Here is a 22,977-nt window from a genome sequence, read left to right on the forward strand (position 1 = left end):
CCCCGGTACCCCCCGCCCCGCCGGTGCCCCCTCGCCTTACGGCCCCCACGGGTTTGGGCTCGGAGAAATGTCAACCTGCGCAGCCGGGAGAGGAACCTGTGTCACTGGGAGCACGGCGCTGTGGTTACTGACGTCTTTTCCACACCACTGTCCTTCCACATACACTTCTGGTCGAAAACGTGTGCTGCCATATTTGTTTTATTCGCATTTTCTCTACCACGGCTTATATTTACTTGTTGCTAGTGATATTCCGTGCAATATGTGATATATACCTTTTTTACTGTGGCCTTGGAGTGCTGCTATTTAAATTCATACCTAAGCAATGAAAGAAGGGAAATGCCTTTCCAGATAAGCACAGAATAAAAGAATCTTTTACACAACATCAGCATATCAGATGGCCAACTTCAATTTAGAGCACAAATTCATTTGAGACTTTGGCCAGGTCTGAAATTGTGCTCTTAATTCGTGCATGCCACCAGAATGATAAGTCAACAAATTTTAAATCTTTACCAAAGCATTTTCGTTGGATGGAACCAATGGACAGTTTTTTGGAAGCCCAGGAGGATAAATAATTTTGTCAGGCTTGGACAATTAACAGTGACTGAGTTCACAGTAGGACCAGTTGCCTTATCAAGTCACATGGAAGCAAACAGAAAATTTCACCGGGAAAAACAGCTGTTGTAAGCTGAAGGATGAGTTTGGAGGAGGACCATACCTACAAAGCAAGAGAAGAGGGATATTATTTATTGTGGCTCACTGACTGTTGTACTTTAATAAGCTTGCATGGAAGCAAGTGTCAAAATTAACCAAAACAAAAGTAGCACATCTCCAAGTGGTCTTGAACAGACCAACTTTACACAATAGAGGGTATCAAACTTAAGGCGTGAATGTTTTGTTGCTTCCCTGACTGTCAGAACTGAAAGATGGTTTAATAAATATATCTGCTTCACACCATGCTTCCCTGCCTGCCATGTAAAAAGAAATCTGTCAGCTAAAGAAGTGATTAATTCCTTCAGCCACCAGTTAGTCAACTGAAAATAATCTGCCAAAGCCCAATTTGTTGCCATTTCTGAAGTCATTGACAAGCACTATGAAACTTGAGTGATAAATAGCATAAGACTTTGTGTACCTCATAAAACTATTGCATTAATAGAGAATGCATTGATGCAGGGTCTTGCCTTCAAAAACAAAAATTAGTCTCAAGGCAAGGTGTGGCCCTGCTAATGTTTGCTCTCATTTGCAAACTACCCTAACTCTCACTTTTCAGTCTCACTTTTCTTGCCTCGGGGAACCAGACATTTCTGGAAAAAAAAGTAGAAACAGCTTCTGAGCTACTGATATAAGTGAATTCCATTATCAGGTTTCTGTACCAAAAGGAGTAAGAGCTTCTGTTGCACAGAGAATTCCTATTCCAGGATGTGCCATGCAGATTTAGATATGGTGATCACTGCAGTGTAAACCTGCTGTGACCAGGGTGACAAACAAACCCTGGACAAGAACGGCAAATTTGGACATTTGGTGAGGAGCTGAATCATCAGCACACCAAGGTCTCCCATAGTTCTTGGAAAGCCACTGTTTATCCCTGTCACTTGTTATGTGTGTACTAGCAATGACTCACAAACTTGTACCAAATAAAACAAAGAACATGCTTAGGAATAGGATCTTGCAGTGAGTATTTGAAAGAAGAGAATAGTATTTCAAGTTATATTAATTGAAGTATTAATTAATACAAGGCAGTATTCATTTTACTTTAGTCATTGGAAAGTTAGTGCTCCAAACAAAATTAGATTAGATAAATTCCTTCCATAAGATCCATAAGAGCCTATAAATACGGAAAAAGATATCACGTTTTATTTAAGGAACACTTATGTCACGCTTAAAAATGGCAACATTTTCTTAATTTTCTTCTATAAAATCAAGTTCTTTTTTTTGATCAATAAGATGGAAAGATTGTAATATATGTAATGGTGCTAAGGTATATGTATAATCAAATATAAGGGCATCGTAATTCAGAGCATATTTAACACTCCTAAACTGCCTTTTACTGGCATCTGCTCTATTTAATTCAAGTTCTCAAATCAGATGTCTTCAAAGAAGCACCTCTCAAATGTATAATTTCCCCCATGGCAACTGAAATTTCTGAAAATACAGAAAGCTGCAGCCCAGAGCTGTGGTGCTGAGCAGCTGATGGCTCAGCCTGGATAGCTTCAGGCACCAGCACCGTGGGGCTGGAGATGCTGGCAGATAATGGCAGAAAGAATGAGATTGGAAGTTACCTCTGGACTTGAGCTAATTCAACCCTGCTGCTCACAGCAGGGTGAACCAGAACACGGTGCCCAGCCAAATTTCTAGTGTCTTCAAGGATGAAGACTCCAAAACATTTTAAACATCACATTGCAGTGTTTGACACTCTTCACAGAAAAAAAAGTTATTTTCCCATATTTAAAAGGCACTTCCTGTATTTCAGTTTGTGAAATACACATGCTCCTGTCCTCCTGTCTTTGCACAGGATGCCACTGGGAAGAGTCCAGCTCCCTATTCTTTCCTCTTCCATTAGATATTTATACCTCTGGATAAGATCTCCAGGAGCCTCCCTTTCCTTAGTCTGAACAACCACAGCTGTGTCCTCTCCTTGTATATCAGATGCTGCTGTCCCTTAACCATTTGAGCAGCCTTTGCTGCACTTGCTGCAGTCAGTCCATGTCTCTCCCTCGTGCTGGGGAGCCCAGGCTTAGACCCAGAAATTCAGATTCTTCACCAGTACTGAGTAGAGGAGAAGCATTACCTCCTGCCACCTGCTGGCTGTGCTCTCCCCAGTGCAGGCTGTGTAATGTTTATAGCAGCCTAAAATGATACTATTTGCATTTACCACTGACAGTAGAAATTGCACTGCTGCAAATGTGCAGTGCTCCAGGTAGAAGTCTGCTTGGCTGTAGTGCTCATTTGTGTTTTTGCTTGTGAAGTCAATCTGGTCAATCAGAGTCCTCGTGGATTCCCTGGCTCAGTTCACCTCTAATTGGTGGATTATTTAATTGGTGGATTATTAAACCAATAATAACGGGGTGATGTGGCTGTGCTGTGCATCTTTTTTCAAGGCATGGACAAACTTAATGCTTGCCTTAACTATAAGGCTTGGCTATGTAGCTTTGATTCTTTTTTTAAATCTTTTTTTAAAATCATGCTTCTTGTTTGTAATTAATTTCTATCCCACTGTGTAATGATGCATTTTCAGGACTGCCATGTAATGGTGTTTGTTGGAGTCTCCCATGAGAAACTCATTACCTTTCCACTCCAGTGCAGAGGAGATGCACACAACACAGAAAGGTGACAATCACCTAATCCATGGCACTACTAATCAAATCAGGGGTTACACAACAGGAGGTGAGAATTAAGCTTGAGGATGGATGAAAATTTGAAAAACTGAAAAAAACTCTGTATCATTTACTGTGCCTTTTTAACAGCCTTCTAAGATCAATCTAGGTGCCAAAAGGTGTGATGCCAGCTGAAGAGTGAATTTAGTGTTGTACTATCTAAAAAACAGATGAACTGAGATTATTTGTGGGGTTTTGATATCTCCACCACCTGGTTAATATTCTCTTATTGGTTCTTGCTATAGGAAGTTGAAAACACAGTGGAGGACATACTACCACTGATATATCTAAAGGCATCTTACCAAATTACATCAAATTCAGAAGAGGTTTCAGTGATTTATCCACGCCTAACTCAATATGTCCCTTTCTGGACAATATTAAATCCTCTCAGTTAGAAATCACTCTTGTTTAAGGTTCATAAATTCCTTCTTCAGGAATGTGTCTCATGCTGTTTGAAAATATATGAAAAGGGTACCAACGTTAGATGTTTTACCTTCAGTCTTTTTCACTGAAAGACTCCCTTTTCAAATAGTACCTGTCATTTTCTCACAGTTATTCAGCCATGATCAGTCAGATCTGAGTATTTATCAGGATTAATGTCTGTATTTTCAACAAAGAAAGGTTTGCACAATTTCAAGTCGCCTTGAAGAGGAGTCTTTTCAATGAATTAATAAAAGCACAGGTTCCCTCTTCTTTCATGGACTTCATACACCTGCAAGCAAGCTGTCCTGGAACACAAACTTTCTGAAGATAAAAAGGATTTTTTGTTTCTACTGAAAGTTTTCTTGGTAAACTGCTGTTTCCTGGAGGGTAGATTAGATTTACTATGTGTGTTCTAACAGTATGTCTGTATCTTGCGTACAGAAATACAATTTTTTGAAGTTCTCACGGTAAATTACCATGGAGAGTCACAGGGATGTTACAAAAGTTGTAACAGCAGTGACAGATAAATAGGATTCTTGGTTTTCATTTTCATTGGAAGATAGAGGCAGTCAAACTTCCTGTGGACACATCTTCCAGCTGGATTTGTTTCTTGCCCAACATTCTTATTTTTAGTTGAAAGATGGGTGTAATGCTTGTTTGTACTGATCCAGTATTAATACCTCTTTTTAGGCAAGGAAGCAGTAATATTTGGCCAGATGATAAAATTATTTCATTTATGAAGTCATATTTAGGAAACGATCAATTTTAAATACAAGTTCTATCTTGGGTAATTGAAAAAATCTTTGCATCCTCCTCTAACTTAAATTGTTATGGCATTCTTCCTGTCCTGAGTGAGTTGTTATGAAATCTTTGTCCTGTGTTGTACTAAACATTGGCTATGCTTATGATGTGTGATCCTGAATAACTTTTAAGTTCCCTGCTGCAGGTGCATGACCTGGCAACACCCTGACTTTGTCATGGACAAGCTCTGCAAATGGATTCTTTCCCACTGTGGCTTGATTTCCATGAAATGAAGCCTAGGCAGGCAGGCAGGCAGCCTGGCAGCAGGAAAGCAGCTGCAGAGAGCTTCGAAAGGGAGCACGAAGCTCAGGGAGCAGGGGTGCAGGGAGCAAACATCATAAAATGCATGTGTGCTGCAACATGTTTTAGCCTTTTTCACATTTTATAATCACATCATTGAATTGATTCTTGCAGGCATAAGAATTCAAATCTAGAAAAAGTTTCATAACTAAATAAGCTCAGTTTTGTGCAATGTTTGATTTATATACTGTAGTCCACTGCTGTGGACTTTCTCTGCTACCCTTTCTTCACAGTCTCTGAATATGAGCTTCATTCAGCTGTGAAAATGATGTGAGAAGAAAAAACTCTGTGCACAAATTGGCAGTAACATTTGAGGCATTCGAATTATATGCTGTTTTAGCAATATTGAAAATAAGTTCAAGTAGAATTCTTGTGCATAAAAGTAGTTCTCATTCAATATTTCAGTCTCTGATCTTCTAAATTAGATAAAGTTTTGTAACTATGTAATTATAAAAATTGCTTGTTTGTTTTTATTATTGTTTTTATTGCTTGTTTGTTTTATTTCTGTTTGCATTATGTTAAGTATGATGGATTCCAGCCATTTTTTACTTGTTTGGATGCTGTGAGAGGACAAATATATGCTAACATCCTAGTTCCTATACATATTCTCTCTCCATTTTCTATAGAAATTATTGCTCATGAAAATATTCTTGAACAAGCTCAGGAAGTTCTTCTTTTAGATACTGTTATGCAAACATCTGCATCTACCCTTGATTTTGTGAGGAACTATTGTGAGTAGTTAAAGGGACACTATTCTGGAAATCCTATAGTGTCAAAAGAAAATGGAATACAGTACAGGAATACAGAATTTTCATCACTGGAAAAGTGAGAACATTTGCAAATAAAATTAGTTTGACCTCTGTTTTGTATAGATAAATATTTCTTTTTTAGTCTAATTACTTACCATGACAAATGCTTACTGACTGGCAAACAAGTACTGTAGGTATGGGTTTCTTCTTTTTAGTTTTTATTCCTGGATCATTTTGGTTTGCAACTTCTTAGCATGGTCTGCACAGAGTTAAAATAAAATGGGCTACTTACAGGGCAAAGGTGTTATCATCATCAGAATCTAGCTCTCAGCAGTTGCTACTGAATTCTGGAAATTTTGAATAGACTCATCATGCTACTAAAAACTGATTGGAGTTGGCTCTCTAATTCATCATAAAAAAGCCTGCAACACCTCCCCTCTACTGCCCTGTTAAACTGTGTTGTTTGATATTAATTGCAAATAAATATTAAGCTACAGTGACCTCATTAATCTCAAGTTATCTAGTCAGACAAATCATGACTAGAAAATGAAAACTTAGTTCAAAATTCATAGGGAGAAAAAAAAACAGTTCTGTCTTTTTCATGTTGAGATTTTGTTTTGGTTTTTTGTTTTGCCTTGTTTTTTGTTTTTGTTTGTGTTTTTTTAAGCAAAGTAGAAAAGTACTAAAGAAGGAACCTCTTTCTTACAGGACTACACACATGCAGGCAATTATCACCTGAATTTGACATATTAAGCATATTTAGAATTTATTTCCTACGAAGTAAAATGTTGATTTCTCACTGCCTCCCCCCCAAATATATGGGTGTCTTTTCATCACTCTTAAACTTCCTACAGTAATTTTTTCTACATCTTGGCAGAAACCTTCTATCTTATGTTAAATGAGAACATTTGTCATTATCCCTTCACCTCTCACTTGTATTCATAACAAAGAATTAGTTCCTTGCAGAGCATATTGTCCTATAATGAGCCTGACACTCCTTTTGTTCTGTAGACCTTTCCATGGAATAAGTCTATGAGTAGATTCTTTGTATTAAATCAGTACAAAGTAGCATGCTCTCAGTTTTGAATAGCTAAGTATGATAATAAGACAACAAAAGAATGAAATCTGAAATTGACTTAATACAATGACTAGAAACAGAATAAGAAAAAGAGAAAAGAAGCCATGTTCTGAGAAGCCAGCAAAAAAAGCTACCTGGCAAAAGAAAAAAAATATATGTAAGAATAAAAAAATTTGTGAATTTCATAAAAGAGAAGATCCACTGAGTGATTTTATTCTTTTGCCCCCAAATTTCCAAATCCACACTTATTAGCTGTTCTACGAAAATTTCCACTGCTAGATTACACCAAATGCCACTGCTCTTGCTGCCAGATAGGCATTAATAACTATGTGCCTGCACTGCCTAGGCTTGTTCTGTTTAAACTAACACTCATAAAGTTGATGAGGAGAAACTTAAAAGCTTCTAAAGCAGTTTTTGATTTTGCTATTCTTATAATAACTAGTTTATGAGAAAGGTCTTGAAAGTTAGAGCTCTGTGATAGAGGAGTTTTGCACAGCTGGATCATGCATCCTTAAATCTGAAGTAAAATATCCTTCAGCCAGCAGAGTAAAAGGCATTCTTCCTCAAAGGGTAAAGATCATATGCACCTGTTAGCTTCATCACTTCCCCTAGGACTTATTCAGTATCACTAGGTTTAACATCATTTTCTTGAGGTAGTTCCTTAGGTGGAAAGATATTAAGAAAGCAGAGTCAAAAGTACATTTGAATATGTTTGTAATAATTTCAAATTACTTACTTAACATTAGGGACCAAAACCCCACAAAGCACATGCATGGTTTTGCAGACACATGCACCAATGCTCACTGTCCTCCTACACACCCACGTACTGCCATCAGCATCACCCCTGACATTTCCTGTAACAGAACCACAGCTCCTTTACCACGAGTCTGAATTAAAAACAAACAAACAAACAAACAAACAATTGTTTACTTTAAACTGTTTTAAAAGTGAAAATGTGGATGGTGGAAAAACCCTTTGATGGGTATTCAGGAAGGGTTTGTTCTGTTTCCAGTTGTTAATATTCCCTCTAAGGAAATGAGCATGCTTCAAAGACATCATGGGCAGCATCACTGTGTACTGTTATTTACAAAGCTATGAATTTTTCAGTTAGAAAGGAATTATATAAATATCACTGTAGCTTAACTAGTATTGTTTGTGGTGGCATGTTAAAGATTGTCTCTTTATAAAAGCTTTTCTAACCTCAGAAGTGTATTTCATTGTTTTTCCTGATTAAGAAAAGCACAAATACACCCCACAAAACAAACTATCAAAAGCTAAGGCAACAACAAAAACAAAACCAGAAAAAGATAAAAATCATTTTATGGTGCTGATCTGTCTGTCCTGGTCTCCTTCAGTTTGATTTTTCAGTCAAAAGACTAAAATAAACCTTGTTAATAAGCCTGTCCAAAATGCATCCAAAAAAGGAAGAATTTTCAGGACCAGGGAGAAAAGATTCAAAAGATTGCTTACCTGCCATTCTTTCTAAAAAAATTGCTTAATTTAGTAAGCTTTGGAATGAAACATAACTTCACAGGTTCTGGAGGTGATGGTACATCAGTTTGAACAGCTGCAGCAACATGACCTTTTCACTGATTTAATTTTTAACTTTTCTGGTCTTAATATGTAATTGAATTGCAAATTGAATTAAGCCATAAATGTTTCATTGTATTGAAATCTAAAAATGCTTATGTCTTGAATGATAATTAAAAAAAAATCTGGACTTACTAAAAGGGATTGTTCTGATTAAAAATAATGCTTGTTTTGGTACAGAGAATGGCCACAACTTATGCTGTTGGTCTCAAATGTTTGGACCTGGTTCTCTTGCAAAAGATTTTTGTATTGTTGGGTTTAGATTGTATACTGAAATAGCTGAAACAAAAGATGTTCTAAAGCAGTTTGAGAATTTTTATCCGCTTCATTTTATCTGTGCTTTATTTATACTCCTTGGTTGCATTTTTAAGTTGTTTGTAACTACTCTGTGAATTTTCCTACTTAACATCTGATTGAACTAGGCAACCTTACAAGCCAACCTGCTTGTGTGTGATGGAAACATGCCTGCAGTCAGATTACCATTTAAATAGTATATTACCTACACTCGGGAAAAAGCCTGACAAAATCTGCTCTCCCTGTTTGTATAGCATACACTTAGCCAAGCTCTTGTTTCTTTACTCACATGTACAGATAGACAATCCAGTTTCTGGACAAGTCAATAATGGATGGATTATTTATAACAGCTTCTAAATGTTCATGGGTAAAAATATTATCTACTTACTGCATTCATGAATGAGCTGAAAATCTGAACATTTACCATAGTCATCCTTTTTTCCTAGCAGCCATAGCTTTAGAACTGCCAAAACTGAGGTGTTGTTTCTTTTTTCTTCTTTTCTGCCTTTCTTCTTTTTTTTCAATCTAATGTTGTCAAAGAGCTGACAATAACAAAAAGATCTCAAGGTTAGACAACTCATATGCATAGGAATTTAAGCAGGAGTCAACTTCCCTCCATCTGCTTTAATTCTATTTCAGTTTTATGAATCACTTCAATGCATAAACTGCTACTGTCCCACAGATGGTTTTGTCATTTGTGACACGAAAGAGCCTCTTCTTAATATCAGAAAACCAGATGTTGGTGTCCTGTTGTAGAAATACATGGGAGACTTCTGAAGTAGGTTATTAGAGTAGGCTGTGGTGTGCATTTGGGAGCCAGCCTCTCTTTGAGGGTCTGTAAAGCAACCACTGGAATGACTCACTGGCTTCAGGAGGAATCTCAAAGCATCCACATGGACTTTCCTGCCCTGGGCCCAAGCATGGCACTGACTTATTCATTCTCAGTAACACCAAGGATTCCTACCAGGTCTATTCACACACAAGGAGTTTAATGTAGCATTTCGAGAGTTTGTTAGTGAAGGAGGCCAATACAAATCTCTTTCACCAAGCCAGGCTACTGCAAAGCTCTTCATTGAAGCTTCTGGAGGATTAGAAGAGCTAATTGTTGTGGCTATCAAATATATTATCTCTTAGTATGCCATGCATTAATAGAAGAACTTTTAATTTCAAATCGTTATTATATTAAATCAACAAGAAATTTATTTTAAAGAGCATGATAAATTTTCTGAAAGTTATTCGTATTGCCTTTTTGCAGGCAATTCATCTTGCCCATATTGCAGGCTGAAAGAAAAACAAATCACAAACCACTGAAAGTTTAGCAATAAGTGTTGTTTTTAGGGCATTTGCCTGCTGATCTCTGAAATTTACAAACTCTGTATCTTACCTATAAAGAATACTAGATTTTATGGAAAATACTGATTACCTAATATGTGAGTCACAGCTTAGGTTTCTGTTAAGTAACAGAAATTTTTGTCCAGCAGAATCTTTATTATCACTGGTATACCAGACCAAAAAAACTATAATTGTCAGAGCTTTGGCTGAATTTAAAAGGACACAGATTTACTAGAAGCAGAAAAAGTAGAAATTAAACAGAACTGACAGAAAATGGGAAGTGTGAAAAGGAGGTAGGAGAAGAAATAATTCTGATTATTTTTAGTTCTACTCTTTCATCTCCTCTATTGACTCTGTCAAATATCACCAGCAGAAAAATTATGTATAAAATGTCACAAAAAGAAGAAAGCAAACATAGGTTAAATATAGATACAATGTATAAAGGGGATTTATTGTAATTTTTGCTCCCTGCTGTAGTTTAACACATAGATAGACATATTTTGAAATGTTTTTGAGAAAGGGCTGCTTAATACAGTTTTATGGTCACTGACCTTCTTACATATTAGAAAAGCTCCATCTCTAACCTCCTGAGGGAATGGCACATTGGCAACTACTTTTTAAACATGATTAGGGAAATACACTCAATTGTGTCATGAAAGTTTAGGAAATGCAGTTGTACATTTGGGACAAACCCTGTTTTTTTACAATGCAGCGGATTGATCATCTGATTGTGACTGCCTCACCCCTGGCTCCTCTGTTTCCCTCTTGCTCTCCCTTGCCTTGGACCTCTCAAGGCTTCTACCCACCAGAGGAACATTCTTCTCTTCCAATCCACATCCTCACAGACGTCTCTCTTCTCATCTTATCTGGGTGAAAGACTAATGTTCTTCTCCCTTGTTTCCTCTAGAGAAGTAGGATACAACATGACAACAGTATCATGTATTGCAATATCATGCAGCAAGGTTCCAAGTAAAACAATTTTTCCATATGAATTCTGTTTTTCCAAAAGGCGATTCACTGTGTCTTACTCTCATATGCACAGACTTGGAGCAATGTTTACATTTCTTTTATGCATGAGAATAAATATGCACATTGTAATGTGCTTTTTTCTATGTAAAGGAATGTTTCACAGCATTGAATCTAGCTTATCTTATGCAATGGGTTGACAGGCATTGTCTAAAGCAATTTAACTTTCCTGTCCCTAGATGATACCAGAAAAAATAATTTATTTGTTGCTTCAAAGGAAATATTTTTACTTCTGCAGTCCTTAATGTAGATAAACCCTTGCTTTTATCACATGAAGTGGAATAACTTGAAACATATTTGAAGTACATATGCTAGTATTGCTCAGTATTTTGTAAATGAATTGTATACACGAATGTACAATGTAATATTGCTGATGTGATGTGTAAGAGTAGGTATTGGGAGCTATAGCACAGGATGAGATGTGTCACAACCAAACGCTCACCCTGGCTGCTGTTTAATTTCTGCAGCTTTAGATTCTTACTTAGGAACTTTGCTTCCATTTTTCTGGCCTCAGCTCAGGTAATGACACTACATACTGAAAGTAATAAAGACTGACCATTCATTTGTGTTGCTCTCTCTCAGGCAGCTCTTCTGGGCATTGCAGGCACATGAAATACAGTGTATATAACATATCACTTGTTACTTCCATCTGGCTCTTTTGGAAAAAAAAAAGAAATTTCTGGTACATGAAAAAGCCTGCTGCTTATGGACTGAGCTCATGTTAGTATCCTAGCTTCACACTCAGCTACCATTATCACTACATCCAAAAGCAAGAAATGCAGAAAGCTGAGGTGCAAATCTCTCTTCACACTGCTGGCATGCTGGCTTCAAGGGCAGTCATGACATACACAGATAAGGCAGATGTAAGGCAACATGTAAATTCAATATCTACTCTCACTATTTGATTTCTACTGGATGCCATTCTTCATTCCCTTCAGTAGTGCTACTCCTGGGATAGATGGATGGTACACAAGAAAGATTATCTCTTAGATAATAAATATGTATTTATTAAACAGCTTTTTTTTAGCTTTTTACCTTAAATATTAAGGAAAAAAAGTTTACAAATGACAGAGAAATTAGCTTGGTTACAAAGCAAAATTGAAAATTAATTATTTTGGCTATTCGGTATATTCTCTCTATGCAAACTTGTGAAAATAAATTTGTGCCATCCAAATTTCATTATTTTTTTTTTATTTGCTGATTTATTTATATGTTAGTTAACATGCATTTTTATGCCTGTAAAAATGTTGATGAGTATAGAAAGAAATATTAGTCTCCAATTTCTATAGATCCTATTAGGAGTTGAAGTTAAGGATTTCTGAGATTAATGCTTTCTCCTTCAGGTAGTCTTATCTTTTATTCCCTATCTCAGTGCTGGAACTCTTAAAATCCCCATTTCATACTGTCCACAAAACATGGCCTGACATTGAAGGAGTGTCCCTGTCATATTGCCTGATGCAAAGCTCTAGAGCTTCATATAAAGACCTTTCCATCTAAACATCTTTCCATGTAAACAAAGATTAAGTACTTTTTCAAGCCTTGTATTAAAAAAAGACAACAAAAAAACTTGACTTCTTGGCCTGTTTGGTAACAGGAGGGGACATCCTTCTTGCACCAAATGTTAATGCAGCTCTGTAGGCACTCAATGACCCCGAGACTGCTGGTTTCAGTTCTATACAAAGCTGCAGTCAGCTGGAGCTTCTTCATTTGCCATGCTTGAACAAGTTCAAGGTTGTAACTCCTGCCCTGCTAAAACTGATGTCAGTGAGATCAGGATCAGACCTCTGTATTAGTATAGACTGGGAGAACACTGGTGAGAGATGGAGAAAAAGAAAACAAGAAACTTCTTTTCCTTTTTTTTTTTTTTTTTGATAGTACAGTCAAATCTGATAATTTTATTCATTATTTAGCATAATTTCACCAATTTTAAACTGGTTTGGCATTTGTACAGGTGTCATATGTGTTTCCAAGACGTATAAATTCTAATTGCCCTTGCATAGGGAATCTGACATAAACTGTTTCCAGCTTCAAATCAGGCTTGGCAGCTGGGACACATGCTCCAAATTTCTATCCCTTCTGGGGAGTAAAGGGAGTTATAAGCCCCCTAATCCGTGCCCTGAGAGATATCCCTGCCCCGCCAACATCGAAAGCCAAAAACTTCCTTTGGCCAAAATGTCGTCACTGTCAGCTGGCTGTCTCTGTATCTTCCTATATTGCTGTGCTGGCTAAAATAAGTAACAGTAAGTTATGTCAGCTTCTTCTTTACTAAAACTATGAAACCTGAAAATAAAGGATTTTTTCATAAGCTTTTAAGATCCTTTCCTAGAAGGTGATAAATTTCCTTTTTCGCCCAAGAAAGTTGTTTTGGCTGCCCCAAAATGGCAATGAATCCAGTGTACAAGGAACAGAAGGAGACTGTCAGTCTGAATTCTGGGGTCCTAAGAACTATGCCAGCTTGACAGTCTGTATTATCCTCTGCTTCCTCACTACACTTGTGTTTCTCTCCCTTTCCCAGGTAGAGGAAATGAATTAGGGGAAGGAGTGAATGTTTTATGTGGGAATGTAGTGAAAAATAAGAACAGAGTATCACATAAAAATTAAAAAAAGTAAGTTGCCACCAGTATTATACTCTCCTCCTCTTTTGAGCATTGCAAAGTATTAACTAGACAGCATTTATAAAAGGTATTTATTTCTAAGGAAGAAAGAAAAGGACAAAAGATAGGAAATACTGTGTTAGTGTCTGTGACTGTTATGCATTCTGTAAGGCTTCAAAGAGGTTGAGTTAAAAATTGAGGCTTTTATTTCCTTCCCTCAGAACAATGGAAAAATCTTTTGGAATTCTGGTAAATGTGTATAAGATAAAAGCAAGAAGGAAATAAAAGAATTTCACTTTCTTGAGTACTTGGGTCCATATGGGGACTCTAATTTTTATTATATAATAGAGGGAGAAAAATATATTGTAATATAAGTATTTTAGTTCACAGCTTTTCCTTCCTTCCTTCCTTCCTTCCTTCCTTCCTTCCTTCCTTCCTTCCTTCCTTCCTTCCTTCCATCCATCCATCCATCCATCCATCCATGAATAAATTTCATGCTACAAGGTAAAGTAAAAACTGGAATGCAATAGGTCAGATTTCCTACTATGTTCCAGTGACATACTGAAATAAGCCTTACTGTTTATCCTTCTTACATCCTCCTGAAACAAATCTTTATTAATTCTCTGTTTGAAATAGAACACAATGTGTGTCCTCATAATGGGCCATATCCTGCTATCAATATTTTAACAGATCCCCCACAGACTGTAATGTGGAGTCTGCTAAAAAATTGATGGCACCATTATGCTCAACTGTAAGTATATTTATAATTAAATTATTTTTCTTTGAATTCATTCAAATTTCTGTCTATGAGAAATTAAAGTGCCCTGGTTAAACTAATTAATTGTGAACACATTGTGTTGTGTTTATTTTGGTAATGTTTGTTTCAGTCTGAAAACCTGTCAGAAATATTCATGCTTTCCTGCTGTGGATTAACACACAAAAGTTCAGCAGCTTAGTACAGATTCCAAAGACAAATTACAGCAGAAGTAATTTGCTCTGATTATAGGAAGCAATTGTTATAACTAAGTATAATATATGTACAAGTCAAGCCTTGTTGAATAAAGCTGCATAAAAGAGAGGAAGGAAGGCTAAAAATTGCAGAACAGTAAAGTTATGATAAAAACTGAAATAAAAGAATTTATGAAAAATTCCTCTTTTTGACCTTCTGACTTCCATCAAGGTTCAGAGAGCTGGGAAATAAAGTATATGAAGTTTCAGCAAATACCATAGAATCTCCACTCAAGAAGTATGTGCTTTAGAAAATAATTCTCCATGTTATTTAAAAATTAAACAAACAAATTTTTTGCAAAATATATACTCCAATTTATTTAAGGGGAAGACTTTCCAAAGTAAGAGAGAGATTAGGGTTCTGGGTTGTATTACATTGGACTAAGCCTTTTAGCTGCTGTTTTCTTTTATTAACCAGCTGAATTTCTTATTTCTGAGTATTTCCCACCACTGAGACAAGGAATTAATGAATTGCTAGCTGAATTTCTAGCTAGCCCGTTCTTTGTGTTCTTTTTGAATTTGAGTCTTTCTTTGTGTTCTCTTTGTTTCTCTTGGTAGCTTTTTGAGGTTTTCTTTCCTTCCCTTCCTTTAGTGCTTTGCAGCTCTTGGAAATATTTTAATTTACTCATTTCAGAAACCACCTGGAAGATAAGTCTTGGTAACTATCAATGCACAAGATGATCAAGAACTTTATGAATATGATACTTTTAAATTTTTTTTTCATCATGTGTGCTAGATAAAATTTAGTTTTTTAGACTTTCACACTGCATAAATACATGTATACATCTGTTTCCATTTTTTAAGTGTTCAGAAACAGTATATCATTAGAATGGATGCATATATCTATATATAGGGTTTATACATACATTTTTAAGGACCTAATTTTGAATGGCTAGATTTTTATGTGTCTGTCTGAAAGTTTTTTCAGCCCATAACAAAAAGCAGGATAAGCCAACTGAGCAAAATAGAATAGAAAGAATATCACCCTTCTGCAGTCTTTTACAAAACATGTGAAGCTTTGGGCTAGGCCCCTTAAAATACTGAGTATTTCTCACAGAAACAATAGAGTGGAGTATTCTAGACTACTTGATTTTAAGCAGAAAATCTCTTTTTTCCACAAAGTTTCTGACAGGAATGGAAAATGGCAGTTTATGAATGATGGTTTCTTGTAGTCAGAATGGAAAACTGCTTCATCACAGCCCCCTGTCTTTACCATATTAAAGCTGGGCCTGTATATCCCTTCTTATGTGCAGCAGGAGAGCATGTATAGCATTCCTTTTTATGCTGCATTCACATCATTATTCAGTAAATATTGCTAGAAGGATCTGTTGCAGTGGCAACATTCAGTGTTCATCCATAGTGTGACAATCTATGATACAAATCCATTGGGCATGTGTTTTGCCAAGGTCCTTACTCCCAAAATCAGATTTAACTTTTCTATGGAAACTGGCCTAGTAATTTATTGAGAACAGGAGGCAAGCAAAATTCTTCTCATCTGTATTTCTCAGCAGTAAATCAAAATAAACATATAAGTTTAGGAACTGTTTCTCTTGCTTTTTGCAAGTTCTGCAGGACCAGTTTTTTCTAAGTTAGTTGCTTCATTAATTCTTTGGTGTTGCAAACCAGGGAGGACACACAGAAGTTTAAAATGTTTTCATATTTATGTATAGAGTTTATAAATATATGTATATGTGTTTATGTATAGAAAAGTATCCAACCCGTTTAGGCAAGTTAAATGAACACTGTTTTCAACAAATTAAAGGATCCAATATCCCATAGTAGATGAAAAAGCTCTCTCCTTTTACAACTGCACAAATGTCAACTGCTCAAAATGGGCAGAATGACTAAAGGATAATTCTCTGTTCCCCACCCTGGTGCATGAGAAGTGCTGCAGTGTGGGTGGTGTACTCTTGCCATGTATTTTTGGGCCACCAGTATGAGACATACCACTCAGAAGATTACAAAAATATTTTCATCGATGTCTTTTTATGGAGTCTTTATCTTTATATAGCTCTTTCAGTCTGCTGCTTGGTGTAAACCTGCAATATGAGAAAATTTCTTGAAAAAGCTGAAAAAAAAGAAAAAAAACCCCAAACTACTAAAATTAAACTTACACAACACAGTGAGGGTGAACATGCCTAGTCTGGTTTGTTTATAATTACTTTCAGCAGATCTGCTTACAAGTGCTATATGTTGATATGTCTCATTGATAAGAGACACCACAATAAGAAACAGAACATGCAGGATTTTTCATAACAAAGGAAATTTTTTCATAAAATAGAGGACAATTTTTCATACAAGGGGATTGAACTTAGCATTGTCCCATTTGCATCTTTACAGCTTAAAGATGAACTTAGTGTTTATGCTGTGACACAATGTTAAGTCAATAGATTAAAAAAATTAATTGTAGCTTCAAGGCTGATGCACCAGAGTTTGTTATTGTTGAGATGCAAATTTTGTACATGTGTAAATTTTGCACTAACATCATAAAACTTATTGAGAATGATCTTTAATACTATTTAGGAACATTTAGGGACATTATACATTTCACATTAACTATTAGACTTCCTATCTTCAGTAAAGGAAGTAAGTTTCTGGAATAAAGCTGATCCTACTAGCTGCATGATGCTAAACCATGCTTCAGTTTCATTTAAATGAACCATAATTACAGTTGCAGTTGAATCCCAACACCTGCCTTAGCTGATTACAGTAAAAAAATCAACAAATAAGCATAGCTTCAAAGGAATAAAATTAAACCTACCAAATCCCTATGACTGCTCCAGCAAAGCTGTGGAAAACAGATTAGAAAAGAGCTCAGTGAGATATGTTGTGAGGCACACAATATAATATTCCTTTGTATTACAGAGAGAGCAGAGAAGCTTTAAAGCATGAGCTTTAAACTGGCAGTTCAGCTGGTGTTGAATTGTCCTTGGCTGGAGCAAGACCAAGGAAACAGGTTTTGCATCTCTCCTGGTCCTCTATCCCAAATATGTACAGGTTGACATAGCCTACAATCTTCTGATGCCATCATGAAGACACCATGTAGAGTTAGAAGAGGGCACAAAGAAAGCATCCAAGTTTCCTGTATTTACTGCCTCCTGAGACTGATTTTTGTATGAAGCAAAATTACATGCTTCAGGTGTGGATAAAGTAGAAAGAATCGTATTAACCATTCTTGTAATTGTTACAAGAGAGTTAACACTAGTGTTATCTACCATGCAATGTTAATTTATTGATAGTAAATGTTAATTTATTACGTACGTTAATGTTAATTTTTTGATGTAAATAGTACATTTATCTTTTAATGCACCAGTCTAGAAAACACTCTGGATTTTATCACGGAAGTATTCTTTTTTAAAGAATCTGATGCAGATTCTGCATATCAATCATGTCTTAAATTGTCAGCGTTTATTCTAAACTTAACATTCAAGCAACACAGCAAAACCACCTTTGTTCTGAACTCAGTGGGATGTGAAATGCCAGCATGGCAGAAAAATACGATTTCTTCATGTAGAAACCATCAGACCATCAAAGATGTCAGGATTAATATGAAGTGGGCTGTCAGAAGTACTATCTGCACTGAAAAAGCAGATAAACAGATTTCAAAATGGGAGTTAAATGCTTTTTCTTTTAAAGTATTAAAGACCAGATTTAAGTTCATTTCTGTGTCAGGAGTAAAAACTATGCCATCTGGTAGGACAAGAAAGTTTTCAAGCTCTAGTCTCAGTGAATGCAGCTGGCTCTGCTGAAGACTGTCTATACTGCACATTGCAGTACAATATAGAATTTCCAGAGTTATGTATAAAAGGAGGGCCTTGAGTACTGGGAGGAATAAAGTCACATTAGCTAAGATTTCTGCTTGGATTAATACGTACTGCTTTTCATCATAGGGTTTGCGTATTAAAATTCCAATTGGATTATCTTCAATGGAAATGTTGCTATAGTGCTTCTAGTTTCCAGTCTAGTGCCAGCATGACTCTGTGCTGGGATATCCCGAACCTGATTTCATAGGCAAAATTAATACAGATCATCATCTTGAGTATGTGCTACTCCAGTTATGTAAGAGTCAATTTACCTACACACAAGTAATCTGAAGAAGTCTGTCACTTGTCACAAACCCAGACTGAGGATGTTGCAGAGGAACTGCCAAGGCACCATCTCATGGGAACTATTAGCCTTTCCTGCTCACAGGAAAAAAAAAAGTGTCAAAATGACACTTTTGTGCTTCCAAACATATTGAAAAACTGGAGTGTAAAGCCACCAGAACATTTGGCAGGCTGGAGCACATAGTGTGAAAAGCTGATAGACTTTAATTTGTTCAGTCTGGAGAAAAGGAGGCTCATGAGGGTCTCACTGGTTTCTTTATTGCTTCATGGGCATCTATACAGGAGATGGAGCCGTAATCTTCCCAGTACAGACTGCAAAAAGTGTCAAGATAGCATAAACAAATTTAATCAAGGTCATCAAACACAGGACAGTGAAAGGAAAACCTGTTCACAGTGAGTGTGGTCAAAAGTTTTAAATCAGATGTGATCATCTAGGGGGGTATATCCCATCTGCATCTTTTACATGTAAACTATGTGAACAGTTTCTATAGTGTCTCAATTCCGATAACAAACTTTCTCCTATCAGAATATAAAGACAAATTAGTAAAGTGTCCCATAAGTATCACCAGTAGATGAAAAATAGCTATGTATGTCATGAATATTTAGAATTCTTATTCCAAAAAAACTTCCCATGTTTTAATACAAATATGGGGGGGTTTGTTTTCCTAAGGACGACTTGATTTGAAAAAATACTGTCTAAACAGAAAGTGTTGCAAGTAATTTATTTTGAAATATAAAGGCTTTTGTTACAAAATATTTATCCACAAACTGGTTTGAAAGCCTTTATTGCTCTTCAAGTTGTCATAGAGCCAAATTTTGCTTAAAGAATGAAGCATGTGGCTACACTGGAGTCAGCATATATGAAGTAATTTAAAGTTTATAAACTTATAATGTTACAATTTGGTTCAAACTTTTTAGCACTTCTACCTAGAATTTTTCAACAAATTATTAAATAATCTCAATGCAAAGCTTTATTCTAACTGCTTTTTGATGCGTTTTGTAGAGCAGCTGACTGGTGCTCAGCATGTAGCAGTAATGAGTGGCTGACTTTGCAGTATGATCAACAACCATTGTTTTTTGAGATAAAAGGACCCTTGGGCTCAGCCTTGCAAAGTGCACAGCATTCTGGCTGCAGTTCTGCCAACTTGGTCAACACATACATGATATTAAACATCTGAGTCAGCTCCCAAAAATAATGAGGCTGCACTTGCATTCAAAGACAAACACACACTAGAACATCTCTCTGAGCACAGCACATGCCATCCTGCAGGACTGGCTTTCTACCTGATGTGCTTATGCATGAGCATCAACTTGTCAGCTGCTCTACTAAACCACAGTTTTACTCCTAGCAGAATGGCTGACAGCAGCTTGGGAAATGTGAGCTATAACACGTGTCAAGAATTTGTGTTATTGCTTGCTAGGAAAATGAAAGAGGCCATACCCACAGTTGATACTGACGTGCAGCATAATCAATTGTCTGTATTGTAGATTCATACAGCACTGATCATGTCAGAGGCTTCCTGCAGGTTAACAGCTAGCTGATAGTCCAAGGTCATTTACAGTTATAGTGAGAAAGATAAGTTTGATAGTGTTGCAGCTACAGTGCTAGAAATACATGCTCTCCAGAGCAATGCTTGAAAACAGAAACTCTGTGGTTGAATACTTTCTCACAGACAAAGGGTGAAGACTGCTGTCCAGTGAAGATGCAGTCAGATCCTTCTTCCCTGGAATATATATATATATATACAAGCCATGATTTTTGGTGCTTTTACAGAGCTGCAGCTTGTTTTTCTTCCATTTTGTCTTTTATTTAGGAGATGCATGACTGCATCAGACCAAAACAGACTACTTGGGCTAAAGTGCACAAGGTTTTTCACTCTGTCATATTACTTGCTGCTCTTATTGCAAGTGTTAAAAGTGAACCACATCATTACTTTTCATGAGTTTATTTTATAAACCAACCTCAATTTCACATACAATGATGTTGAAAGAACCATGCAAAGCCTTCTTTTTCATCAGGTGTTTCCAACAGGCAGTGCAAAGATTTAGAATATTTTACTGGCATTACTGAAATCTATGTAGCTGATGAGAAATAGATGATGTGAGTTGCTGCAGTAAGGGTGCCTTTCTGTCTTACCCTGCAAGGGCTGGCTGGATGTCCTGCAGTAAGGGTGAGGGCTGCTGTGCACACTCCTCCTTTAGCACATTGGCCAGGGCATGCTTCCTGAGGGTACATTATAAATGTGTTTGCAAATTTGAAGAGCATGGTGATGAATTAGGATATACACTACAGAAGAGGGTGCTGACTCTAAGTTAGCAAGTCACAGACCTTTGCTGCTGACTCCACCATCCATTAAGAAAATGCTTGATCTCTCTCTCTCTCTCATCTGACATTTCAGAGTACACTGTGGGAAAGAGAAGTTCCAATTGAAATTCAAGCCAAGTAAAACAGAAGAGAAAAATGCATTCTGTGAACTGAAAAACTGGGTTAGAGGTTTGCGTAGATGGAAGGGGCTCCAAAGGGTCAAACTTTTGAAATTCTTCATACAGTTTGACAAATAACTAAAAATAACAATGAACTTAAAACTTCCATTTTGTTTTTTTTTAACTTTTGCAGTTCTGATACAGATTGGGATATTTACCACTGTTTAAAATAAATAACTTTTCCATAAGATGATTTAAAAGAAAATAAAGCAAACTACCAACAACCCACCTTAAGCCACTTGGTTAAGAAAACAGTGCACTTACTTATTTCAATGTAATACACATACATTTTTTGAACATTTTATTATCCCCAAGTACATTTCTGTGCCTATAGCTATATAAATAGCTAATAATATAATAGCTATATAATAATATATATTAGCTAATAAATACAATAAATATTTAGCTAATAATAGATAAATAGCTATATAACATCTATTCTAGGCTATTGCTGTGTCTGTAGTGGATACTGATGACAGAATTTGAGAACAGTTATAGAATATCACCAAATTAGCTGGAATACACACACTGAGTTGTCTGAGACAAGCTACTCAATAAATCTGTAGGAAACTTCATGGTGATTGCTAAAAATCTGCAAGGGAAACACTATAGCACATTTGTGGCAATGAGACATATTGAATGATGTACATTATGAATATTTTCTCTTGTGATTTGTAGCTTTTATTTACATTAACTAATTGTGCAGCAGGCCTCAGAGATAGCAAAATAAAAGAAAATATTGGCAGATCCCCTGGTCATATTGCTAATGGATGACATGCACAAGCAATAGGACTTCTATGATTATTTTAATTTGCTTATATACTAAATTTAAAACAGAAGAATATGGTTGGGTAAGGAATTCTGAATCTGCTAGTGTTCATTTAGGGTTGCAAGTTCAAGGGCAGTTATCGGGTCTTATTCTTTATTTACCAAGAAGCGTTGGATCAAATGATCCTTGATATCTTCCAACCTGGTATTCTGTTTCTATCATATGATTTTTCTATCAGTATATGGCTCATATGAGAATACTCCTGGCCTTGAAATGAATTGGTCTTTGTTTACACTGACAGCTATGACTGGCCTGAATCTTCCTCAAATCCATATTCAAAGATCATTAATCTAAGAACTCCTCCACAGTGCCCCTGGGAAACCACCTGGTATCAGGTAGCCAACATTCCTATTTGTCAAAATTTTAGAATTTATGTGTTAGACTTTACTGGAGTGCAGGATGTTTTTAAGTACTAACATAACAGTTCAATCTTGCAGCACTTCCCTTTCCTGCCCCTTCTCAAAGCTGTTTTACATGGGCACAACCCAGAAAGGGAAAGGAGTTGCCCACGTTCAGAGTCATCTGAAAGAGCCTCACCATGAGAGTTTAACCATATCACAAAGAGGATGAGGGGACTGGAGACATCTCTTAAGAGGAAACCTGAGGGAGCTGGGCCTGTGCAGCCTTGAGAAGAGATGCTTGAAGAAGAGGGGATCTTATCAAGGCATACAGATACTTTGGGGGCAGATGTTCAGAGACTGGGGCCAGACTTTTTCCAGGGGTGCCCAGTCAGAGGATAAGGGGTGAGAAGCACAAACTGAAACACAGAAAGTTCCATCTGAAAATTAATTAAAAAAGTATTTTCTTTGAGGGCAACAGCACTGGAACAGGCTGCTCAGAGGGGCTGTGGAATCTTCTTCCATGGAGATACTCAAACACCATTTGGATGCAATCCTGTGCAACCTGCTGAACCTGCTTTAGCAGGATGGTTGGACTAGAGATCTCCAGAGGTCTTTTCCAATCCCACTCATTCTGTGATTCACTGAGAAGGC

Source organism: Geospiza fortis, unplaced genomic scaffold (assembly GCF_000277835.1).
Source record: "Geospiza fortis unplaced genomic scaffold, GeoFor_1.0 scaffold40, whole genome shotgun sequence".
Lineage (NCBI taxonomy): Eukaryota > Metazoa > Chordata > Aves > Passeriformes > Thraupidae > Geospiza > Geospiza fortis.